The sequence below is a fragment of the Lissotriton helveticus genome, chromosome 10 (genome assembly GCF_964261635.1).
Source record: "Lissotriton helveticus chromosome 10, aLisHel1.1, whole genome shotgun sequence".
Taxonomy (NCBI): domain Eukaryota; kingdom Metazoa; phylum Chordata; class Amphibia; order Caudata; family Salamandridae; genus Lissotriton; species Lissotriton helveticus.
In genome coordinates, this window is record NC_136071.1 from 308,030,599 (window position 1) to 308,054,028 (window position 23,430).

The 23,430-nt window shown below is 44.6% G+C and overlaps 1 long non-coding RNA gene across 1 annotated transcript; it reads left to right on the top strand.

Annotated features, from left to right (window-relative positions):
* The first annotated feature begins 645 nt into the window (after window positions 1-645).
* LOC144785180 (uncharacterized) lies at window positions 646-21,169 on the top strand. Its single transcript, XR_013601798.1, has 2 exons — window positions 646-996; window positions 20,753-21,169. It is a non-coding gene; the product is annotated as an uncharacterized LOC144785180 (long non-coding RNA).
* The last annotated feature ends 2,261 nt before the right edge of the window (window positions 21,170-23,430 follow it).

The window sequence follows — 23,430 nt, forward strand, 5'->3', positions numbered from 1 at the left end:
GAAAGGGTCTGTCTAGACCCTGTCCTATTAATCACTGCCTGACGCACAGCAAGCCCTCTTAGACCCCTACGGTCTCAGGTATTCACATGGGCGCTGCTGGAATCTCCAGCAGGGAAAGGCTTGGCGCGCTTACAGAGCGCATCTACCCTGTGCAATTGGAGAGACATAACCGGAGCCTCCAGTCCCGTTTATTAGGGTACCGGTACTCTCTCTGGGCTAATGAGAAGTGCCGGTACTGAGGGCCTGAAAATTCAGAAGTGCCGGTACTCAGTACCGGTGAGTACCGGCCCATTTAAAGCACTGAGTTTACTTTTCATTTGTGTTAATGGAACCACATTTCTTGTGCTCGCATAAGAAACTCAGACTACTTGATATACCAGCCTATAGCGCATATACTATTGAAATGCTTTAAGATGGAGCTGGAGTAGATTCGTAAATACGGCGGTACGACAAAACGGTCAATACACAATTGCGCTCTGTGTTGTACAATGAATGTATATAAGCAAATGCACAATAAAAGGAGTTTTGAAAAAATTACTGTAAAGCAAGGGCTAAAAGCTTTTCTTTGACAGGAAGTTACATAATCACATCAAGTCTTTACGAAATGGACCACTTGCAATAGAGCATAAGGAGGAAGTAGCGAATGGCGACAGATGCGCACATCGAAACTTTAAGAGCAACACGACCGCCCTGAAGTTAGATGCGTTGTCACAGTCAGAGAGAGCGTCCAACTGCACAGACGGAAACCAGGCGAACATTATTAGATGTTCCTCTAAATTGGGGATTTCGGCACTTTGGACAGGCAGCAAGATGGAGACCTGGTTCTGTCTCGTGCTGTTACTCGTTGTGGCTTCAGAGTCTCACTCTGCGCCTGCGCCAGATGTCTCGAGGAGTGCTCACGCTGGCGATCCTGACGTGAGCACTGGTTTCTACAGGAGCCCAATGGACGAAGCTTACCTGTCGGATCTGCAGAAAAGTGAGCCAATGCACACACAGGTAAGCAAAATGAACCAGCAGTGTTAGTAATGAAACATTAATAGCAACATTAATATCATCACAATTCCTGATAGATTAGTAGTAACATGTACATACAATTGAGTGCTTTCTATGTATATGACGTTGCTGCAGAATTTCAGAGTTTCTGAAATGCAGCTGAAAACACAAGTGTTATCAAGAAATAATGGCCCATATGGTAAATATTTAAAGCCTCATTTATGCAATCAGAATGCAGTGTGACATTCGGTAAATGATATTTGTAAGCTTATTAAAGATCTAATCAATGAGTCTCAACTGAAAAATAGCAACATAAGGAAAAAAACTATAAAAAATCTGTGATGTGATTGTATTTAAGTAGTCATACAGTGAAACAATTACAATACAGCACAATGCTTGAGTGGCAATGAAGCGCTGCACAGTTTTAAATAAATCGATCACAACCAGTTTTGTACAAACAAGTGGTGAGTTGAAATCGTTATATATAAATACAAATAAAATTAGTACTCCTGTCTTTTCTTTATTACACTGCTCATATTTCCACTTGTAAACCGGTTGATGCTTGACCTAAAGGCCAGAAAAGTTCACAGGCCATCACCAGAACAGAAACTGTTAGAAGGTGGTTCTGACACTCTGAGCCGCCAGGATTTTTCGCTTTTTGAACACCTATTTGTTGAGCTTTTAGTGTGGGAGACCCTCATAAGTTGGGACTCACCCACAGTGAACTCATGATGAAAGAGACTGCATGTGGATCTTACTGGTGTCCCCCTAGATTGACTAGGCCGCCGCGCAGTAGCTGGAGTAAGGGGCACAGGGCTAGTTACATGCAGACACATCTGTACATGCTTGTGCACAAGTGTTCGGGCTGCGCAGGGGGAGATTCCTGGCGTGCGCAGCCCAGGAGCAGCTACAAAGTGAGTGGTGTGGCAGGACTTATGCAGAATTGGATGGTGACAGGGAATATGCGTTATACAGAGGGAAGACACATGCCAGGGAAAGTCAGTGTGCTTTACAGTTTTTATTCCATTATTCTCTTATGAGGATAGGGAGCACATGGGCTAGTTTTACTTTCCTAGGGCCTATAAATTCCAGACATGCACCAAAGTCCACTGTAACCTATGTGAGAAGAAGTATTCTGCAGAGTCCAAAGTCATATTTGTACTGCTTTTGGGTCATCCAGAAATGTTATATTTCTCTGAGTCAGCTCTGGGGGCTGACCCCAGCAGGCTGGATTAATGACCTTCCTTCCAAGAGCAAAGGCCTCCTCTCCAAAGAAGAGAAGATGGGTGGAGCTACAGGCTCATTCATCAGCAGCTGTCACCGGGTGCCAGGCACCGGGCTGCTCAAGGGAAAAGGCAGCGCGGGGAAGCAGCTTTCAGAGACCATGTGGCAGGAGACTCCTGGACGTCGCCATCTTGAACAAAACCCAGAGGCCTGTGCAGGAAGTATAGAGCAGGGGAAGTGAAGTGATGTGTCGCTGTTTGATAGGACAAACAGAGACTTCCTGCCAGCCCCCTCCCCAAACTTTAAAGAGTGTTTGCACAGGAAGAGAAGTTCTCTCTGGGGTGTGGTCTGCTGAGGCAGAGGGTGCAGGAGCCTGGGTCAATGGGCAGTTGGAAGGATGAACCCCCTGACTGTCCCAGGATCCTGAACAGTGCCAGGAGAAGAGTCCAGGACCAGTGCGCAGAAGCAGGGGCCTCTGCGCAGGGAGAAGAGAGGCCCAGGAGGAGAGCCAGGCAAAAGGCTGGCGCAGCGAGCCAATGAAGACAGCTCCCTGCGAAATCCACCCTCTGTGAGACCTGGAGGGCAAAGGAAAGTGCTCCCAGTGGCTGGGGAACGGGAAACATCCTTTACAACGCAACTTTTACCACGCAGTGCCTTTACGACGCAACTTTTACAACGCAAACCATTACAACGCATTGTGCTGGGGGGCGCTCTAGGATAGGGAATAAGTTTAATTTACTATCCAACACCTTCCCTAGTGTCCACGGGGACTGGAGTTGGAATAGTAAATTAAACTTTTCACCATCCAGCACCCCAAAGCGCTATGCGTTGTAAAGGTTTGCGATGTAAAAACCGTGTTGTAAAGGCATGTGATGTAAAAGCATGCGTTGTAATGTCATACATCCCTGGGGAACGCCACCAGGAGCAAGAAGAGGCCAGAATGGCGAACATCGGTCCCCTGGGGGCTGAGAAATGCCCCCTGAATGTAGGCGACCTTTGCCCTCCAAGTAGACCGACGATGAAGCGCGTGGGGCTCCTCCACCGGTCTTGAATGTGCCCCCGGGGTGGGTCAGGTCCCAGGGGCTGCCCCCCACATGAAGTAAACACGGGGAGCGCCATCGCGCTCCCTGTGAAATTATGCCAAAAGGGGATGCCAGGCGCCCACCCTGGCCCCTAGAAGCCACTGGAGGAGGGGTAGCGCCGCCGTGCCCCCCCTCAGAGAGAAGACAAAGCTGAGGAGCGCTGTCGCGCTCCTCGTGAGGATTATCCAGGGACCCATTATCCTAACTCCGGGCCCGAAGAGGGAAAAAAACAGCTGGAGAGCACTGCCACGCTCCCTGTGAAAATAGCCCCACCGGTGTGCCAGGAGCCCACGCTGGCCCCCGAGGTCTCTGGAATGAGAGAAGCACTGTTGCGCCCCCCTCAAAGATGTTCGGAGGCCTGGGACCCCATCTCCGGGCCCTGAATTGAGGAAGGAGGAGGAGTGTCGTCGCACTCCCCCGGAGACCCACGGGAGCAGGGAAGCAGCCTCGTGTCTGCCCGCTGGAGCATGCAGACCAGAAGAAGGGTGCCGGCTCCCGCAGAAGCAGGCAAGGGTGCTGGCCAGTGGGGGAGCCGGCGGGAACCACTGGGGGTGGGCTTCCCAAGCGGCTCCCCATCGGGCCTGCAGTGAGGGTCCCGGGTGGGACCGGGCCCCCGATACACCCTCGCAGCAGCCAGGGGTGGGCTCCCGGAGCTACCGTTGCTCACCTGGGGGTCCGGGTGAGACCGGACCCCGGAAAAGGAAAAACAGCAAGAGCCGCTGGGGGTGGGCTCCCCGAGCTGCAGGGCTAACCTGGGGGTCTGAGTGGGACTGAGTCCCCCACCGAAGGGGCGAAGGGACCGGAGGCTGCATGGGGCAGCGCAGCTCTTCCTGGAGCAGCAGGAGAGCCGCTGCTATAATATGCAGTGAGACAAGAAGGAGCGCCCCATAATGCCTTGCCTGGCAGCAAAGAAACTGGGCTATTTCGGTGTGGTGGCCCCAGGAAGATGGGGCCACTGCTGTTGGTGTACAAAGGTGAAGGGGGAGCTGCAGGAGTACGCAGACTCCCCCAACCCTTTTGCAGTTGTCCAAGCGCAACAGAATGAGGGCTGAGACTGCTGTCCTGAAGCCAGCGGCTGGAAGAAAACATTAGATTTTTCTAAGTATCCTAAGGATATAGAAGCAGGTAGATACAACTTCGCTAACCTGGTCCCCGAAATCAAGTTTCTGATCCATGATCACACCCAAATTTGTTGCCTTACCAGCGGGAGCTGGTAGCTTTCCCATGGCTTCAGGCCACATATCAGGTGTCCAGATGTTAGGGTTGTTCCCCAATATAATGACCTCAGTCTTGCCTGCATTCAATTTTAGGCAGTTGGAGGCCATCCATCCAGAGATGTCTTTCAGACAGTCATGACACCTTGATGCCATATCATCTTGGGTCCCTTGTTGTATAGATAACACAATTTGTGTCTCATCTGCGTAGGATGTGAGTTGCAGACCGAAAGATCTTATCAAAGCCGCCAGTGGGCTAACATATATATAAAAAAGCATTGGGCTCAGGGAGGACCATTGCGGCACCACGCAAGGGAGGGCAAAAGGTTTAGATTTGTCCCGCCCCAAGTCTACTCTTTGGATTCTGACCGATGAGGTCAGAAACATGTCCGGTGGTGGCAGGCTGGCTAAGACTAGTCAGAGACCACACTGGCGTTTGGTATGTTTGCAGGGGACCCTCAAAATTTTTCCTGTTTGCATTTAATAATTATTCCAACACTGGCATCAGTGAGGATTTATTAAGAGGAGATGCTTGATACCAAACATCTTAGGGTACAGTGAAGCCATAACGGAGCTAGGAAACAACCCTTAATGACAGCTATCCTGCCCATTTACTCTCTATGGCTTCCCTGTGAACTTACAATATCCTGGTGAGGGTCTCTGGGGTGGGATAATTTGTGCAGCAGCCCAGTGGACCCTCTTCTGTCCCAATGCCCTAGGTACCAAGGGTACCATTTATAGGGACTTACGTGGGTGGCTGAAGTTGTACCAATCATGGTACAGTTTTAGGAAAGAGATTTGGCACTTGGAACCTGTTCAACAGGGACCCATGCACTCACAGTTCGAAATTACGTCATTCATTAGGCAAAAAGTGGGGGCTAACCATGTCAAAAGAGGCACTTTCCTAGACAGGGAAAGGTTTATATATTTTTTAAAACAGTTTGTGGTATCAATGGAATAACTTAGGTTATCAGTTGCATTAAAAAAAAAAATAGCTTAAGTTGGGCAGGACTTCACAACTGCAGATGAGGCTTTGAACATTTTAGTTGTACTAAAGCTACCTTGAGATTTGTATTAAAAGTGTAATCTTTCGTACATGCATCAAAGGTTTCTTGCCTTAACAAGGCACTCCGAGTGCAGGCAGAGACATGAATTAAATTTTAGGCCCATCTGATTAAAAATTCCATGGTAAGGGTAAATGCACTAGGAAAAGCAAATTCCAGGCGTAATGCTTGACCTAGAGAAAGAATCTTCCCTTAGTAAAAGTTCGAAGATGACCCCTTGTTGAAGGGAATGCTCTCAAGTGCATAAGATAATATATTGTCACCTTAGAAATTTATAAAAGAATTGCTGCAATTAGATCCTCTGGCTGCGGAGCAACTTGATTCCCCGATTTCTATGATTGAACTAGAAAGTGCAGTTAACAGTCTAGCCTTAGGGAAAGCGGCAGGACCTGATAGGATTCCTGCTGAGGACTAGAGGCTTTTTTTTCATCAAATGAAGGATGAGATGCTGAATGTCTTTCGCGCAGCACAATTAGGACATCTGCCTAAATCACCGGATTTGGTGGGATCATATCGCCCAATTTCGCTATTAAATTGCGATAGTAAGATTTACTCTAAGATCCTGGTAAATCGACTATCTAAAGTAATTACTCCATTGGTCTCTCTAAACCAACACGGTTTTATTCCTCACTGTGGAACTGTCACACATGTGAACAAAGTCATAACATTATTTGATATTGCTTGTACGGAAAAGAGGGATTTAGCTTTGATTTTATTAGAGGCAGAGAAAGCGTTTGATCGTATGGAATGGTACTACTTGTGGCAATTGCTGTACCAAAGTGGCTTTGGTAACAAATTCATTACAGCCCTGCAATCCCTGTATAGTACTCCTACTGCCAACATATCTGCAATGGGTTTATTATCAGATGCAGTGTCTATTACCCGGGGCACCAGGCAAGGCTGCCCCTGTTCTCCCCTGTTCTTCTTGAAGAGGTGTGGCGCCGCGGCCAGGGCGACTGACGCTGGAATCTGGGGACCACGGTTCGATCCCCGGCTCCGGCGGCAGGTTAGCCCAGCACCATGTGACTCTGGGCAATAGCTCGCTTAATCTTCCCGACGGCCCCCAGCGCCTAGAGACCCTTACGGGTGATTGTGCGCTTTACAAATGTGGACTTTACTTTACTTTTTGCCCTCTACATTAATCCTTTTGTTGAACAATTAGCTCATAATGCTTGCATTCCTCCATTTGTGGTTCATGATTATCAATTCTCTGTCTTCGCTTACGCGAATGACATAGCCGTTACCACTGTGGATCCCTCTCTTGCGATTGCCGAGATTGAACGGTTAGCGACAGAATTCGGATCAATTTCGGGTACAAACTTAGGGGCCGATTAGGATTGCGGTGAATCCGCATCCTCCGGGCCAACGGAAGCCACCCCTGGCCCGGATGATGCGGATTCACCGCTGTGGTGATTGCAAAGACCCCCCGCCAGATTAGGATGGGAGGGGGGTCATCTGCAGACAGGAAGACCATTCGCCGCTTTTCCGCCGCGGTCCCGCCGCGGAAAAGCTCTACTATGGTGGCGGAGTCCATCAGACACCGCCAGCCATATTAGGACGCATGCGGAAACATGCTTTTCCACAGCGGGTTTTCTGCCGTGGAAAAGCCTGTGGTCTTTGGTGTTTGGGGGCCCGTTGCGGGCCCCCAGGGTTTCGGGGGGTGGGGGTGCACATGGGGAGTACCTATGGTACCCCCCAGCATTTACATGAACAAAGCGGCAGGCACCGCGCGGTGCCTGCCGCTTTGTGTATGTAAATGTTAAACATGCATTTTTAACCTTGCAGCGGGTGCTGCTTCAAGCAGCACCCACCGCAAGGTTAAAGATACAGGATGTGACCGCCAGGGTGGCGGTCACATCCTAATTGCACCGGAGGGACATCCGCTGCCCCTGCAGATGGTTCCTCCACCTCGGGGTGGCGGACGGACGCAGGTCCGTCCGCCATCCTAATAGGCCGCCAAATGTGGAAAAAACACAAATTTTCTGTTTAGATAATATTGTATGGATAGATGATCGGGTAGTAAAAGAGGTGACATATCTGGGCATTCAAATACGATCCTCTATGTCTGAAATGATGGATGCGAATTGGAATTTACTGATACAGAATGTTAAAGATTCCTTAGATAGATGGGGCACTTACACCTCACTTTAATTGGACGTAGCAATATCATAAAAATGAATATCCTAACTAAGGTTCTATATCTATTTTGCTCACTGCCTTTGGAAGTGACAAATGCCAGATTACAATATCTTCAATTGATTTGTGGAAAGTTTATTTGGAGTCAAGCTAGACCTAGACGTGCGATGCGTTTTATGACGCTTCCTGTCGAGAGAGGAGGGTTAGCCATACCTGATTTTGCTTTATACTTCTATACATGTTTTTTGGTACAAATGCGGGTTTTATTAACGGGGGAGGGAGCTATAACTAGTGCTATGGCGCCAACGATTTTTGAAAATCTCATGGGCCCAATTGCTAGACAGTGCTTATTTAAAGAAGTGGTTGGGAGTTACTTTAAACAAACACGGTTTAAAGTTCTGCATAGTGGTTATAAAGTGTGGAAAAGAATAAAAATGCTTGACTCAATGGGGAAAATCTCATATTACACGCCCCTGAATGCAGTAAAGATTTTACCCTCTATATTTTGAAATAACACAGCTCAGGGTTGGAGAAAAAAGGTATTAGGAATTTAGGGGATTTCTTTTCTCTTGATGGGGTATGTAAATCTTTTGATGAATTAGTTACACAATACGGCTTGCCCAAAGTGCAGTTTTTCAAATTTTTGCAGATAAGGGACTTTCTATTTTGGACTAATGTTAATATGGTGCCCCACTCTCTTATAGAGACGGTTAGACGACAGGAGAAAAATGGTGCGTTATACCAGTTATTAATGTCAGATAGACCAGATGACTTGGATAAACATAATATCAAATGGTCTAGAGAGCTGGTAGAACCAAATATTTCAGCTGAGAAGCTCATTGATAGTTCTAGGGAGATTCTACCGTCAGCAAATCTGAAAGTTAAATTTTTTAAGACATTATTTGATTTATATTATACCCCTGCTCGGATGTCTAAATGGGGTGCTGGGTTTGATGGAAAGTGTCTCCGATGTGGGGAAGACAATGCTGACAGCTTACATATATTCTTTAGCTGTGATAAATTGTTTAGATTTCTCTCTGACATAGAAAATTTTATGTCTTTGTTTATGAATACTCGGCTGACCACAACTCCAGTTATGATGTTATTAGGGATGCTGCCTGCTAATAATCACTCGATTGTATTATACCAGCATCGATAGCTGATATTTTTCTCTATGACTGTCGCTCGTCTCCGTATTGCCGGGGAGTGGCTGCAGAAAGATTCCCCACCATTTGAACTTTGGCGGGCAAAAATCTATAATTTATATGAGTTAGAATGGAGTTTATTTTCTATGAAAGGGCTTAAAAAAACGTCAGACTCGTATTAGCATCTCGGGATCTTTTCGTGATTATTTTGAAACTTGAATTATCCTTTTGTATGTGTTATTTTCTGTTCATTGCTGGTTTTTGTATATTGATATGTGATATCTTGCTGCTGTGAAGTTATAAATAAATAAAATAAAAATAAAAGAATTCTAAAAGAAACGTAACATTTCTTTTTCCAGAGGAATTCTAAAATGTATTCAAAGAACAAATATGGGCTAAAGCCTTCTTCCCTATATGTGATAAATTTGACCTCATTCTCTAAATTCTATGTAAGGGCTGTACCCAAGTAAGCATATATATACGATTTCTAAAGAAGTTCCACTAAGATTCCAATTCAAAGAGCTGCACTTCTTTTTTCCTCTGAAAGGCATCACTTTAGTCTTTCCTATATTTAATTTCAGAAATTATCCACAGTATAGACATGTAAAGCATCCAAGTTATGTTATAGGGTAGACCTATAGTGGTGAGATCACAGATGACCAAATCATCTGCATAAAACAAAATGTCCAGGTCTTGAGAGGCAATACTAGGAGGGAAATTCTTTATATTAGAAAATTGGGATGGTAGATCATGAAGATGTATTAAAAAAGAAGAGGAGCTAATATGCAGCCCTGTTTCAAGTTCCTTTTCATCATACTTTTAGGGGTTAAACCTTTATTTCCACCCATTAAAGTGTTACACCAAGTGAATGAGTGCAAAGCAGTGATCAATCTTAATAAATTAGAGGATATGTCCAGTCAGACCATTTTCTTACAGAGACATGCTCTGCCTACCCTATTGAAAATTGCTGAAAAATCAATAACAACTGTGTATAAAATTAGCAATTTTGACACAACTTATTTGTCGATCAGGGTTCAGACAGTGGTAATGGTGTCTGTTACTGAATGGTTTGATCTGAAGCTGGCTTGGACAGAAGGGATGACGCATGTTTCATAGACTCATTCTTCTAAGCTCTCCAGAATACTAGTCACAAATATTTTTTCTATGGTGTCAAGAAGAGTGATTTGTCAATAGTTACTTGGTAAAGAGCAGGAATTTTTCTTTCTTGTGCAGTGGGACAGCTAAACTCCCAGCCCAGGAATGCAGTATTTGCCTTTTTTTGTAGCAGTATGTAAACAAGGGAGTTAGAAATGTGCTCCAAAATGCAGGAGCCTCTTTTTGGGGTTTTACCAGAATCATATCTGGTACCATGGGTTCTTACTCTATTTATAAGTACCTCGATCTGCTTAGCCGTCAGAAGTTTCATTATTTTTCGGTGAACGTTTAAAGCTTGCAGCGAAAATAGCACTGTCTCATATATATTTTTTAAAAGGTTTTCAGCACAGCGTATAGAAAACTAGTTAAATGTGGGATACTTGTAAAGCGCACTGTTACTCTACCCGAGTGTCCTGGCGCTGTAGACCACTGGGGAACCCGTCCTAGTTTTCCCTGTGAGATGGTCCCTTTCTGGGTATCTCCAGGGTGAAACCAGGCATCCCCGGCGTCTGTGGGGGGCCGTTTTAGAGATGAGGCAAGCTTAATGCCCAGAGTTACCGAGTGTGTTCCCTGGTTAGAGTAGGCACTGAGGCGAGAATTATCGAGTCCGTTGACCCTGGTCCAAGACCCTGCCGTGTCGGGAATTGAACCCTGGTCCCGGGCTGTTCTCTGCTTACAGGTCTGCCGCCTCTAACCAGTGAGCCACTCCAAAGCTCGAGTAGAAATTGGAGACTGGGATTTCTTAGTACCATTAGATTTCACAATAAGCTTCCAAAACAGTTTGCAATTTCACTTTAGTCCAGCATGGTGTAAATCTAACCAATTTTGGTCTGCTATTTTCCTTTTCAGAACAAATATTTCTCAATTGTTCCATAAAATTAGAATTTTTTTCCCCTGAAAGCAGTGAATTTGATGAATTGTTGCCACAATAGTTTGTTAATTTAGTGGGGAAGTTTTTCATACCTGGGATCTTTTTGTGTTTTTGCCTTCTGCTTCAGCGGTTTATTAAATCTCAATTATACTTAAGTGCCTTAGGCTGGTCTTCTCCCGTCCTTTTGGCTGCTTTCCACCATTTCTCTGACCTTGTTTTTGCAGGTTTTAGGACTCTGTAAGCATTAGCACTGCTCTCTCCCCTAAACATGGTAACATTGGCTTAAACCTCAATTGGCATATGTAATTTCCTTAAGGTCCTTAGTATACTGCACTATGGGGCACATGCATCAACCTATTTAGGAAGTGCAAACGGTGCGAATCGGTAAATTCGGCCGTTTGCACTTCCTAAATACGTTTTTGGAATGCATCAAACTTTTTTCTTAATTCGCATTTTTTTGCATTTCTAAAAAATGCGAATGCATTTAAGGAATCGCATTTGTGCGATTCCTTAAATGCAATGCATCAATTTAAAAAAAAATGCGAATTATGAAATTGGAAGTGCAAATTAACACGAGGTTGACCCTCGTGTTAATTTGCGAAAATCTTTCAAAAATGAAAAAAATGAATTTTTTAAACTGTCATGTTACAGACACACATGTCCCTAGGACATGTGTGTGTGAAACATGCACTTTCAAATACATTTCAGGGGTGCAGGGGGGGTCCTTTGGACCCCCCCTGCACCCGTGGAATGCATCAACAAATTGCGAATTCTTAAATGCCTTCCCATTGACTCCTATGGGCCTTTCGGCCCATAGGAATCAATGGGAATTGCGAAAATGCACTTTGGAATTCGCTATTTATTTGAGATTCGGTAAAAATTGCGATTTTTACCGATTCTCAAATAAATAGTGAAAAAAATGATGCATAGCATTTTGCAATTCTTAATTTGCGATTCGGTAATTTTCGCAAATTAAGAATTGCAAAACCTATGAATGATGCATGTGCCCCTTTGTATGCCAAGGGCCAAAAACTTAAATGCTACTAGCGGGCCTGCAGTGCTCCACCCAATTGAGTAACCCTCTTGCCACACTTAAATCTTCCTTTTTTATGCATTTGTCACCCCCAAGGTAGACCCGGTATGACCCACAGGGCAGAGTGCAATGTTTTTGAAAGTAAGAACATGTACTTTTAAGTTTTACATGATTTGGTAGTGAACAACTCCCACTTTCGTTTTTCACTACTGCAAGGCCTATCTCTCTCGTAGGATAACATTGAGATTACTTTATTACATCTTTTCAGTGTAATAGTGTAATTCCCAATTGTGAAGCGATAGACATTTCACATTTGGTGTCACTGAACTCACAGTTTAAAATCACAACTTATGGTGAAGTTAGATTTCAAATTATAGTTTAGCATATGCCACTTTTAGAAAGTTAGAAAGGTGATGGAAAGCACTCCGCATTTATATCAATTTAGAACATTTTACTGTTTTCCAATCCATAATCAGTTGTCGCGTGCAACCTAGAAGTGTGTCATGTCCCAATGACACAATGATAAAGTTACAAATAACTGGTGCGTCGTCACGCTCCAGCTTCACTTTGCACTGCATACTTTTTGTCTCACATTTGTAAACCAGAAACTTGATACGAAAGTTCATCCATGTACTCCATGTTTATTTCAAAATCACTTTTATCCATTGTGAACAAAGGCTGAAGATTTCTGAGCTTTAAATGCCCCAGACATGCCCATCCAGGACTTAATCCAAAGCACAACAGAATTCCTATAATTTCCTGAGTGATCATGTTGAAGTAAACCTCAATGCATTTCGGGCCAGTGGCCCTTCTTCAGGAGTAGAGCTGCTGTGCTGCTGAAATGACTGCCACTCTGCTGGACTGCTGCTATGCTGGACTTTTCCATTTCTGTGCACTTGCCTTGCTGAGCTGCCCTGCTGCCTGCTGTTTTTCTACCTAGGTGAGAAGGACTAGACTGGCATCTCTTGAACCCAGAGTGACAGCCAGGGCTTGCAGACTGTCCTCCTGTTCTAAGTCTCAGGGTTAGCAAACACTTCCACTACCTGTATCTGCATTTCAAGTCTATAAGCAGTGAGCCTGCTCTGCCAAGTGTTGTCACCCCAATCCTGGACCCTTGGAAGTGAGACCTACTGTGCTTTTACAACCAGAACCTGCACATCCTCATTGGAACGGGCACATCTTCACCTTTGCGTCAGCCAGAACCAGCACATCTTCGTCTCTGGAACCGGTTCATCCTCGTCAAAGCGTGGAGCCGAACCAGCCATCACACCCAGAATTCACACATCACCTGCTAAAGGATCAGTAGCCATGCATCGGCTTCTGAACCTGTACCTCACACTCGGAACCATTACATTACCGCCATTGTTGCAGAATCATGATGTATCTCGCCCACCGCGTGGCTCGCAACCAACGCATCAGTTTGGCTGCACTTTGCATCTTGTTAGACGTCAACATAAGGCCGGATAAATGTACTTTGGTTTAGAGGACCCAAGTGAATCCCTGTATCTGGCCAGCGCTCCATCGCGGGAAACAACCTTTACAACGCAACTTTTACAACACACTACCATTACAACGCAACTTTTACAACGTAAAATCCTTTACAACGCATGTTTTTACAACGCAGTCATTACAACGCATGACATTACATCGCACACCACTACAACGCATGTCATTACAACTCAGTTATTACAACACATACCATTACAACGCATAAAATTACCATCCAACACTTACCCTACTGTTGCGCCCCCTGGAGTTAGAATAGTAATTTTTACCCCTACACTATCCAAAACCTACCCTACTGTTGCACCCCCTGGAGTTAGGATAGTAATTTTTACCCCTACACTATCCAATACTTACCTTACATGCAATGTAATGTAATGCGTTGTAATGGTATGCGTTGTAAATGTAGTATGCGTTGTAATGGAATGCATTGTAAAGGTAGTTTTAAAGTATTCGTTGTAATGGCATGTGTTGTAATGGTGTGCGTTGTAGTGGATGTTGCGGTGTAAAAATTGCGTTGTAAAGGTAGGCGTTGTAAAGGTATGCGTTGTTACGTCATACAACCCTCCATCGCGGTTGGCCTAAACTTCTTTGCCCTGGTCCAGTGCAACCAGATAACCCATTTAAGCTCGAATTGCCTCTAAGTACTATTTTACATGTATTCTTTGGAAATTCGTATCTCAACTTCTTCTTGATGAATTTTTGTCATTTTGATCTTGTTTTGACTATAAAATTCAGCTCTATTTTTCTAATGTAGTGTGGAGTCTTTTTGTGGTTCTTTCACTGTGTTACTGTTTGAAGTGTTGTACAAATACTTTACAAATTGCCTCTTAAGTTAAGCTTGACTGCTCTGGTTCAACCTACCAGAGGGTAAGCCAAAGAAAACTTAGGGTGTCCTGTGACCCACCCTAACTAGGATTGTTGTTCCTGCTCGGACAGGATGAATACCTCTGCCACCCAGAAACCCAATTTCTAACGATCTCTGTATCTAATGAACAACTGCAGACATCCTATCCTCAAAGCCATGGATGAGATTTGTCTTACCAGCTATGCTGTGATCCCATGGAGAGGTAACATTGCGAGAGTACCTGAAAATCTGACTTTGCTTTCAATCAATTTTTGCAGTGCGATTACCAACTTTTAGTGACCAGTTTAAATTTTGGATCTGTAAGTCAAGAATTGAGAAAATTATCGCATTGGTCACTGCCATAATTAAATTGAACACGAAGCTGAGAAAATCTATCAAAGAAGTCGTAGGTAGAGATATTATAATCATTTATTGAAAAAACAGAGACATCTCTTCTTATGAAGGATGTTGGGTTGTCCCTGTCAACCCTCCACTTTACGATCACCCCATTCATGCCCAACAGTAAGTCGATGAGCAATTTAACATGTTTATCTGCTTTGATATCAGAAGGGAAGATGGAATCAGGAATGTTCCCCTCTTCATTCAGTTCCTTATTCGTATAGGCTTTCAATGCTATATTCAAAATAAATATGCCTTTAAAAACGAAACAATATTATCTGAGATTGGTTACACCTTGGGGTCTCTAGTTGGTAGTGGTTGGCATCCTGTCCAAGTCGGGAACATCACTCTAGTCAGGGTAAGGGAGTCACACAGCTAAGATAACCCGTGCTCACCGAAATGGTAACTTGGCCCAAGCAGTCAGGCTTATCTCAGAGGTAATGTGTAAAGCATGTGTACATGCACACACTAACACAGCAAAAACACTACCAAATGAGTCCACACCAGTTTAGAACAATAGCCAATATTTGTCTGACTAAAACAAGACCAAAATGACAAACATCTAAAATACACCAGTTAAGATATCGCTTTTCAAAGATTGAATAGAATAAGTTCAGTCCATCGAAGTCTATGGATGTATTTCTTTTTGCGCAAAGTACATCAGATGCGTAAAAAATCAAAAGGCAAAACAGGCGCAAGGGAGGTAATGCACTGGAAAAGCAAAGCGATGTGTTAGTTTCTTACTCCACAGGGAAGGTGATGCATCAGTTCCTTACTGCCAGGGGAGGTGAAGTGTTGGTTGCTTACTGCAAGGCAGGGGAGGTGATGCATCAGTTCCTTACTGTCAGGGGAGGTGATTTGTCAGTTCCTTACTGGAAGAGGAGGTGATGCTTCAATTTCTGGATATGCGGCCTCGGTTCCATACTGCTTTGCTGTGTCAATGAAGTATCGGTATCGAGGGACGATGCGTTGAAAATCCAGACTTGCTGTGTTGTTGCAACAGTTGCAAAGCAGGTGCCACGTACATTTTCCAGCCGCGAAGCCAGCGATGCGTCATTTCTACAGCTGCCAAACAGGTTCTAACTCAGAGTTGGAGCAGTGTCACGTACATCAGTGACACAGTGCTGGGACTCATGCTGCAGCAATTTTTCTGACACACTGCAACGTTGAACTGGGGCCTGCGGTGAAAGCTGTGGTTGATGCGCTGATTGGGAACCAAGCTTCGGTGCAGGCAGTGGTGGTGTGCCAATCTTCTTCAGCGATGCATCGATAAAACAGGCGCTGGGAGTGAATGCATGGATATTTTCCTTAGATCTCCATATTATATCTCTAAGGGCCCAGGAACTGGAATTGACACCATTTGTCAAGTTGAGACATTCAACCGAAGAGCCCGGGCACTGATAGGTGAAGTCTTTGATGGCCCTGAGACTTCTTAACAGGAGGTAAGTATGCACAAGCCCTTGGAGAACCTTGGAAGTAGGATTTAGAAAACAAAGATTAGTCCTATCACTCCCAGGATAGAAGCAGCAAGCAGCAGGCCAGCACAACTAAGCAACAGGCTGAGTAGCAGTCCCTCCTACAGCATCCAACTCTTCTTTCTGGTAGAATGTCCTCAATCCAGTGGTGTTCTGATTTTGGGATGTCAGAGGTCCAATACTTAAACCCTTTGTGCCTTTGAAGTTACAAACTTCAAAGGAAAGTCTTTGTAGTGCACAAGACATACTCTGATCTGGCTCCAGACACACTACGTTAGGGTTGAGACAGCTTGGTGTGAGGATAGGCACATCCCTATACACAGAGAGCCAGATGTACGACCCATTTTTGCATGCGCAAACGGGTTAGCTACACGTTTGCACATGCAAAAATGAATGGGGCCATGTGCAAACCCTATTTAGCAACTCACAATGTATTTGCGCCTCACTCAATAGGATTTGCGACTGGCAATTAGGAAGCGGAGTTCTAATGCATTCCTTCCTAATTGCGACTCGCTACCCTATGTAAGAATGTTTTGCGACTGCAATTGCGGTCGCAAAACACTCACAATTTACCGCCCTCTTCAAGAGGGTGGTAATGCACTCGCAAATGGTAAGGGGTACCCAGGGGAACCCTTCTCCTTTGCAAATGCAGGGGGAAATATTTTTTAGGGGCAGACAGTGGTCCCAGGGACCTCTACCTGCCCTTAAAAAATAAAAAAATAATGTTTCATTTTAAAAAAAAAAGCATTCCGTTTTCCTTTAAGAAAAGTGGGCTGCATTTAAAAATAAACTGCTTTATTGAAAAGCAGTCCCCGACATGGAGGTCTGCTGAGTCCAGCCACCCACCATACCTGAGAGGGTCAGCCATTCATAATCGGGTCACAAATTGTGAGCGCCTCATGAATATTGATGAGGCATGCAATATCCCACCCAACTGTGTATTGCAAACATTGTCTCTGTGTTGGAAAACGAGGCAGTGTCTGTGAGGCCTGCACAAATAACATGTCACATTTGTCCTTCATTGGGAACCAAACACCCTATTGTAGTGCCTGACTCTCAGAGGGTAGCGTTGCAGAGAAGTCCAAGACTTATTCAAGGGAGGTGGTGTGGGCTAGTAATCGCCATTACAGGTGCGCAGAAATAACACTCAATACTTGATTGTCCAGTCTGTACTTTGCTTTATAAAAGTAAGAGTACATTTATTAAACACACAGACTACTCAATACTATGCACCAATTTACAAATATACATAAGCTGTTGGAATTACTTTGTGACATTACATAACATCTCAACCCCTCCCGCAGTGGGGGTGGGGTCTAGTACCACCACTCCCATGTATGCACATCATCTTGCCCCCTAATGCAGTGGGTTGACAAAATCTGGAGCGAGGACCCTGCCAACTGGCACCATCCCAGCGACGACCCACCCCATCATCTCAACAAGTATTAAAAATAGGTACACCTGCCCTGGGGACACATAACCCTGACTGAGCATCTCATACTGACCATACAGTATGCACTTTTACGTCTTGTGGCTAACATTCTGGGTTGTTCCTCCCCTAACGGAGTAGCAAGAATACATGTTTGAGCATCACTTTAAATGAGGTACTTTTATCATAGATGATAACAATTATAATGCATTGCAATCGCAGCCTCTAAAAAGCATCACAGGTAAAATCATATGATTACGCAAATACAGCCAGACGCCCTAGCAAGGCTGGAGGAAGGCGGGGGAGTGCCGTCGCACTCCCCTGAAGATGCACCGGTCAAGCAGCTGCCGCCATGTCTGCCCGCCGGAGTGGGTAGACTAGAAGAGCAGCGCTGGCTCCCGCGGCCGCACACGAGGGTGCAGGCAGGACCGGGAGCCAGCCAGGACTGAAGATGCGGTGAGGCCACCAGCAGTGCGTTGCGGCTCTCCCTGGAGCAGAGGTCGAGCCCCTGCTATAGTATGCACTGGTAGGAGCCACTTGCCAAATAATGCCTTGCAGGCCCGGACTGGCCCGCAAGGGAAAATAGCCTTTTCTCATCTTGTGGGGGCCCCAGGAGGATATGGTCCCTGCGACATGGGTGCCAAGGTACAGGGGGAGCTGCAGGAGCAACGCAGTCTCCCCCAGCACGAAGATGAAAGTCCCCCCCAAGTCTCTTGGGGACTAGCAAGAAACAACCCCTCAAGGGCTCAGCCAGGTGCCAACAGAATCCTGTGGCTGAAACTTTTGTTCTTCAGCTGTGGGTGCCTTAGGGACTGAACCAAGGTGGGAAGGGCTGAGTTGGGGGATGTCTGGAAGAGGGCATCCCCTGGAGGTGAAGAGGTTTAATTGCACCAGAAATGCATTTACTAATGTTATTTCTTTCAGAGGGACTGAAAGTCACATGTGTTATGTGAAGTACCTGTGTAAGGTGATGTCAAATGGGGTTATGTTGCTGGACATTCCTGCTAGGGTGTCTGGCTGTATATGCATAATCCTGTGATTTTACCTGTGATGCATTTTAGAGGCCGTGATTTCAATGCATTATAATTGTTATCATCTATGATAAGTACCTCATTTAAAGTGATGCCCAAACATGTATTTTTCTTACTGCATTAGGGGAGGAACAACCCAGACTGTTAGCCACAAGATGTAGAAGTGCATACTAAATGGTCAGTATGAGATGCTCAGTCAGAGTTATGTGTCCCCGGGCGGGGCCCTCACTTCAGGTTGTGTGAACCCACTGCATTAGGGGGCAAGATGATATGCATACATGGGAGTGGTGGTACTAGACCCCACTCCCTCCTGCAGGAGGGTTGGAGATGTTATGCAATGTCACAAGGTAATTTCAACAGCTTACGTTTATTTGTAAATTGTGCATAGTATTAAGCAGTGTGTGTTTAATAAATGTACTCTTACTTTTATAAAGCAAAGTACAGACTGGACAATCAATTATTGAGTGTTATTTCTGTGCACCAGTAATGGCGATTACTAGCCCATACCACCTCCCTTGAGTAGGCCTTAGACTGCTCTGCAACGCTACCCTCTGAGAGTCAAGCGCTACAAAAGGGTGTTTGGTTCCCAGTGAAGGACAAATGTGACATGTTATTTGTGCAGGCCTCACAGACACTGCCTCGTTTTCCAACACAGAGACAATGTTTGCAATACACAATTGGGTGGGATATTGCATGCCTCATCAATATTAATGAGGCGTTCACAATTTGTGACCCGATTATGAATGGCTGACCCTCTCAGGTATGGTGGGTGGCTGGACTCAGCAGACCTCACAATTGAGCGTAATTTGCGAGTCACTAAATGTCCCAGTCGTACATCTTGCCCAGAGACCATTGCTGAGGTGATATTTTCTTTAAATTTCTGAAATAGAGAAAGACATATGCACATGGTAAACGTGTAGACCTAAAATAACCATGCACTTTCCTGCAGCGTTTCATGAATGATTGCAAATGAAAAATGTCAATGTGCGGCCAGTTATGGAAACTGAAGCATGCCTAAATTAACCATTATTTTGTAGCAAATTAAAACTCATCTACATATACCACTACTTCTTCCTCTAATCCAATTACAGCAACTTGTTTGGTAGGCAACTGTAGCCATACATTGAGAGCCTGAAAGCCAGTGTGTTACACAGTGGCAGTCGGCATGGCTTGAGGGTGGGGAGGCAGGTGCGGAGGTCATAGGGGGTCGCAATTGCTGGAGGGAGTAAGAATTTTTTTTCTAAACATCACTTACCTTACTATTGCCGGGTCCCACGTCACTGCTCCTGATATCCTGGCTCTAACTTCAGCAACAAGAAGCAGGCAGCCAGGCTCCCTCCTCTAAGCCAATCACAAACCTGCAATGCAGTTATTGGTCTGAGCGCTGTGACACAGCGCTTATCCAAGGACTGGAGGGGTGAACATGTTCTCCATGCAGGCTGTAATGCAGCCTGCATGTAGAAGTAGGTAAGTGCACATGACTGGTTTGGGTGGCCTGAGAGGGCCAACCAAACAATCAATGCGCACCTAGTAGTGGGCAAACCACTCCTCCACTTTCCTACTTGCAGAGCAGCCCTATCCATTTGCCCACCCGCAAATCAGCACAAACATAATATCATAATAACTACAAGTTATTATAATTTTATGTTTTTGCATCTCACTCTGCTTGAAAGCAATGGGGTGACTCTCCTCCACTATAGCGGAGGAGACTCCACTGGTGTTACAGCCAAGCATCATTGTTCCACCTGCTTCTACTCAGAGTCTTGAGCAGTAACGGGTATGGTTTCACGCTACTGCAAACTAAAACTGTCCACTTTCCTAAATTTGCACTTCTCAAGTTTGTAAAGTTTTATACAAAGGTACATAGTTGCACCGTAGCAACTTCAGAGGTCCCCAGACTTTAGGGAACAATCCTTCAGTGGCTCATATATTTGGCTTAATTCTGATTCCATTATTGAAATAAACAGGTATTTATGCCTGCATCAGAAGTACAGGTGGTGCTTTTATTGCACTCCTGTTTTTTTTGGGTGCTAGATTACTGTACTCTCTAACAACGAGGGCCTAAGGAGGCAGACACGATCAAGCAAATCTTTAAGCAAATGATGAAAATGAACATTACCTCTGATACTCAAACTGTTATTTTGTACCTAGGTACCTAATGGAAATCGAATAACAAATGGAGTTGGAGTTCCAATGGGAGAAGCCATTGTTTTGTACAAACGTAATATTTGTGCAACAAAAGGGAAACGGCCTTGCCGCCCTGGTGGAAGGGGTCCTCTGATTCATTTTGAAGAGGCAGTAAACTTCCTGCCGGAACCTGAAGCAACTCAGATGTCCTCCGCATAAGGTCACCTCTCCGGAGCCACCTAGAGAAATCTCATTTTATTTTTTCCTGTGTCGATTTTATGTTATATGCCGTTTAACTTTATTTTCAATTTATTGTTAATCATTTGTATAGCAATAGTGAGAAATTGCATATTTTTACCAGTCTACATTGTATAGTGAATTCAACAGAGATCTGTTTATATGTAACGTGGCTGAAGAATAAAGGCTATATGGATTCACCAAGCAACCTGTATCCTGACTTGTGGGTTCTGGGGGGTTGCAATTGGCTTGTTTGAACAGATACATATGCATGTAGTGAAAGGGCACTAAGTCCATCTTCCTCTCCTCCCATCCACATTTGCCCTAAGCAAGGCCAAATTGTCTTGTAATGTTTCTCACTACACATAGCTTTCCAGACAACAGAAGGGAAGAATCCTCTCGCTGCAGTTCTGTTACTTTTGTTTTTATGACTAATGCCAATCTGCTGTTAAAATAGTATGGCGATCTTGCTAGTACCCCTATTGAAAACAATGGGGCATATTAGCAAGAATCTCCTTAAAATTATCGCCGTTTTAGCGGCAGGAAACTGACGCTTAAACTGCGATAATCGGCTTGCTTATATGCGTTATTGAATTCCAATGGAAGCCCAGGTTAGATGTCCTGCACATCTAACCTGGGCTTCTACTGGAATTCTCAAACGCATATTAGCAAGCCCATCATCGCCGTTTTAGCGTCAGTTTCCTGCCGCTAAAACGGCGATAATTTTAATGAGGTTCTTGCTAATATGCCCCAATGTTTCTCTAGACCCTGGGACTAAAGAGTGAATGCTTTAAAGTTTATCTTACACGTAGATCTGATTTGTGTGTAGCATGAATGTGTTATCAGGAAAGCCCTGCGACTTACATCAGTCCGTTTCCCAAATTATTTTCAATTACTTATATGCCTGAAAAGAGAACAGTTCATAGGGTAAGTAGGCATAACAGGATTGCAGCAGGAGAAACAAGTTCGAGGGTGATAAACAATCAGTGGTTGTTTCGACAAAGGAAGAATTCAGCTCGTGCTCACCGTGTTAAGTTCCCCGCTGTTAGCAGAATGGTTAATATGTACTAGTGTTAACGCGGGATTACTGGTTACTAGTTACCTTACCAGATCCCAAACCAAGTCGACTGGATCGTTGGTACCTGTCATTGAGTAAAAGGCAATCTAACAATAGGTCAATCAATTAAGAACTTACACCACTCTAAATGACCACTGACCAGGATTAAGTTTCAAAGATTTAATATAAAGTCAAAGATAACTGAAGATACCAACTTCTTAAAATGAGATTCAGAAGGTAAACTGGTATCACTATGAACATAAACTCTTTGAACAATCTGAGTCTACAAAACAGAATAATGAGTACAAGTTCAAAAATCATGAGAGTTGCCAAAATGGATACAAGTTGCAACCTCAAAGTCATTACAGAAAAGAAAATTCAGGTTAGTCTGTCCCTACACTACACTAAGTGACATCCCTACTTAACAAGATCTTTACCCCTCTAGGTGTCAGCCGTGGTGACTTCCTAAGAAGATCACGCACTTCCCTTTGTCTCTTCTCAGATAATGGGTCTCTCCTGATCAGTCTATCTGCCTACCCATTCGCTTCCTTAGGCTCCCAAAATCATCTGCTCTGCTCTCCTCCTGGGTCGCTTTCCCTAATACCAAATCACATTTCCGATAGGAACGCCCCTTGGGACGCCCCTCACGTGGTACATCTTTGCGCGGTAAACTCCATGATGGTACTCTTCAGGACCCTCGTTAAAGTTGACCTTGGTTCCCAGGCTTCTTCTCCAGTGCGCCGATACCCCCTGAAATTCCTGAAGACTCCTACAGGCCTGCGCCAAGCGCCACTGAACAAAGCTCCATTCATTTCGACTGATTAGGACCCCTCGCACCTGCATACAGGCCGTCCTACAGTGGGCCTCAAATTCCAGGCTCCACCATATCTATAGGTCATAAAGCATATGGAAAACTCTGTACTTGGCACCTCTCGACTTCTCCTCTAACGAGCACACTTCAGATCAAAGGAGCATCCCTATCAGTTCGGGCCTACTTGATTTACATGAAGCGGGTCCCTGCACTCTGAAAACATTTAACTTGATTTAAACAGCATTCTTAACTAACATACGTTTCTAAAAGCAACACATCTATAAGGCATATTTCAATACTAAATTCGATAATACATTTGGAAGAACCACGTTAACCCCACCTCACATTATTTTAGCAGCACGTTTAGATTTTATGTGAATTGCCATGAGGCCTACACAATATAACTGGTTTGCAAGGTTCCACTTAACTCTTACATGATTCCTTTAACATGAGAACTTGAGGTTTTCATATTCATTCCAACATTTCTACATTAATCTCACACTGTTATGATTATTGTTACCCTACTTAAACACTCTATACATTTCACTACTGAATATATGACACTCTGGTGCAAGGCATATGTTAACTAACTACGTG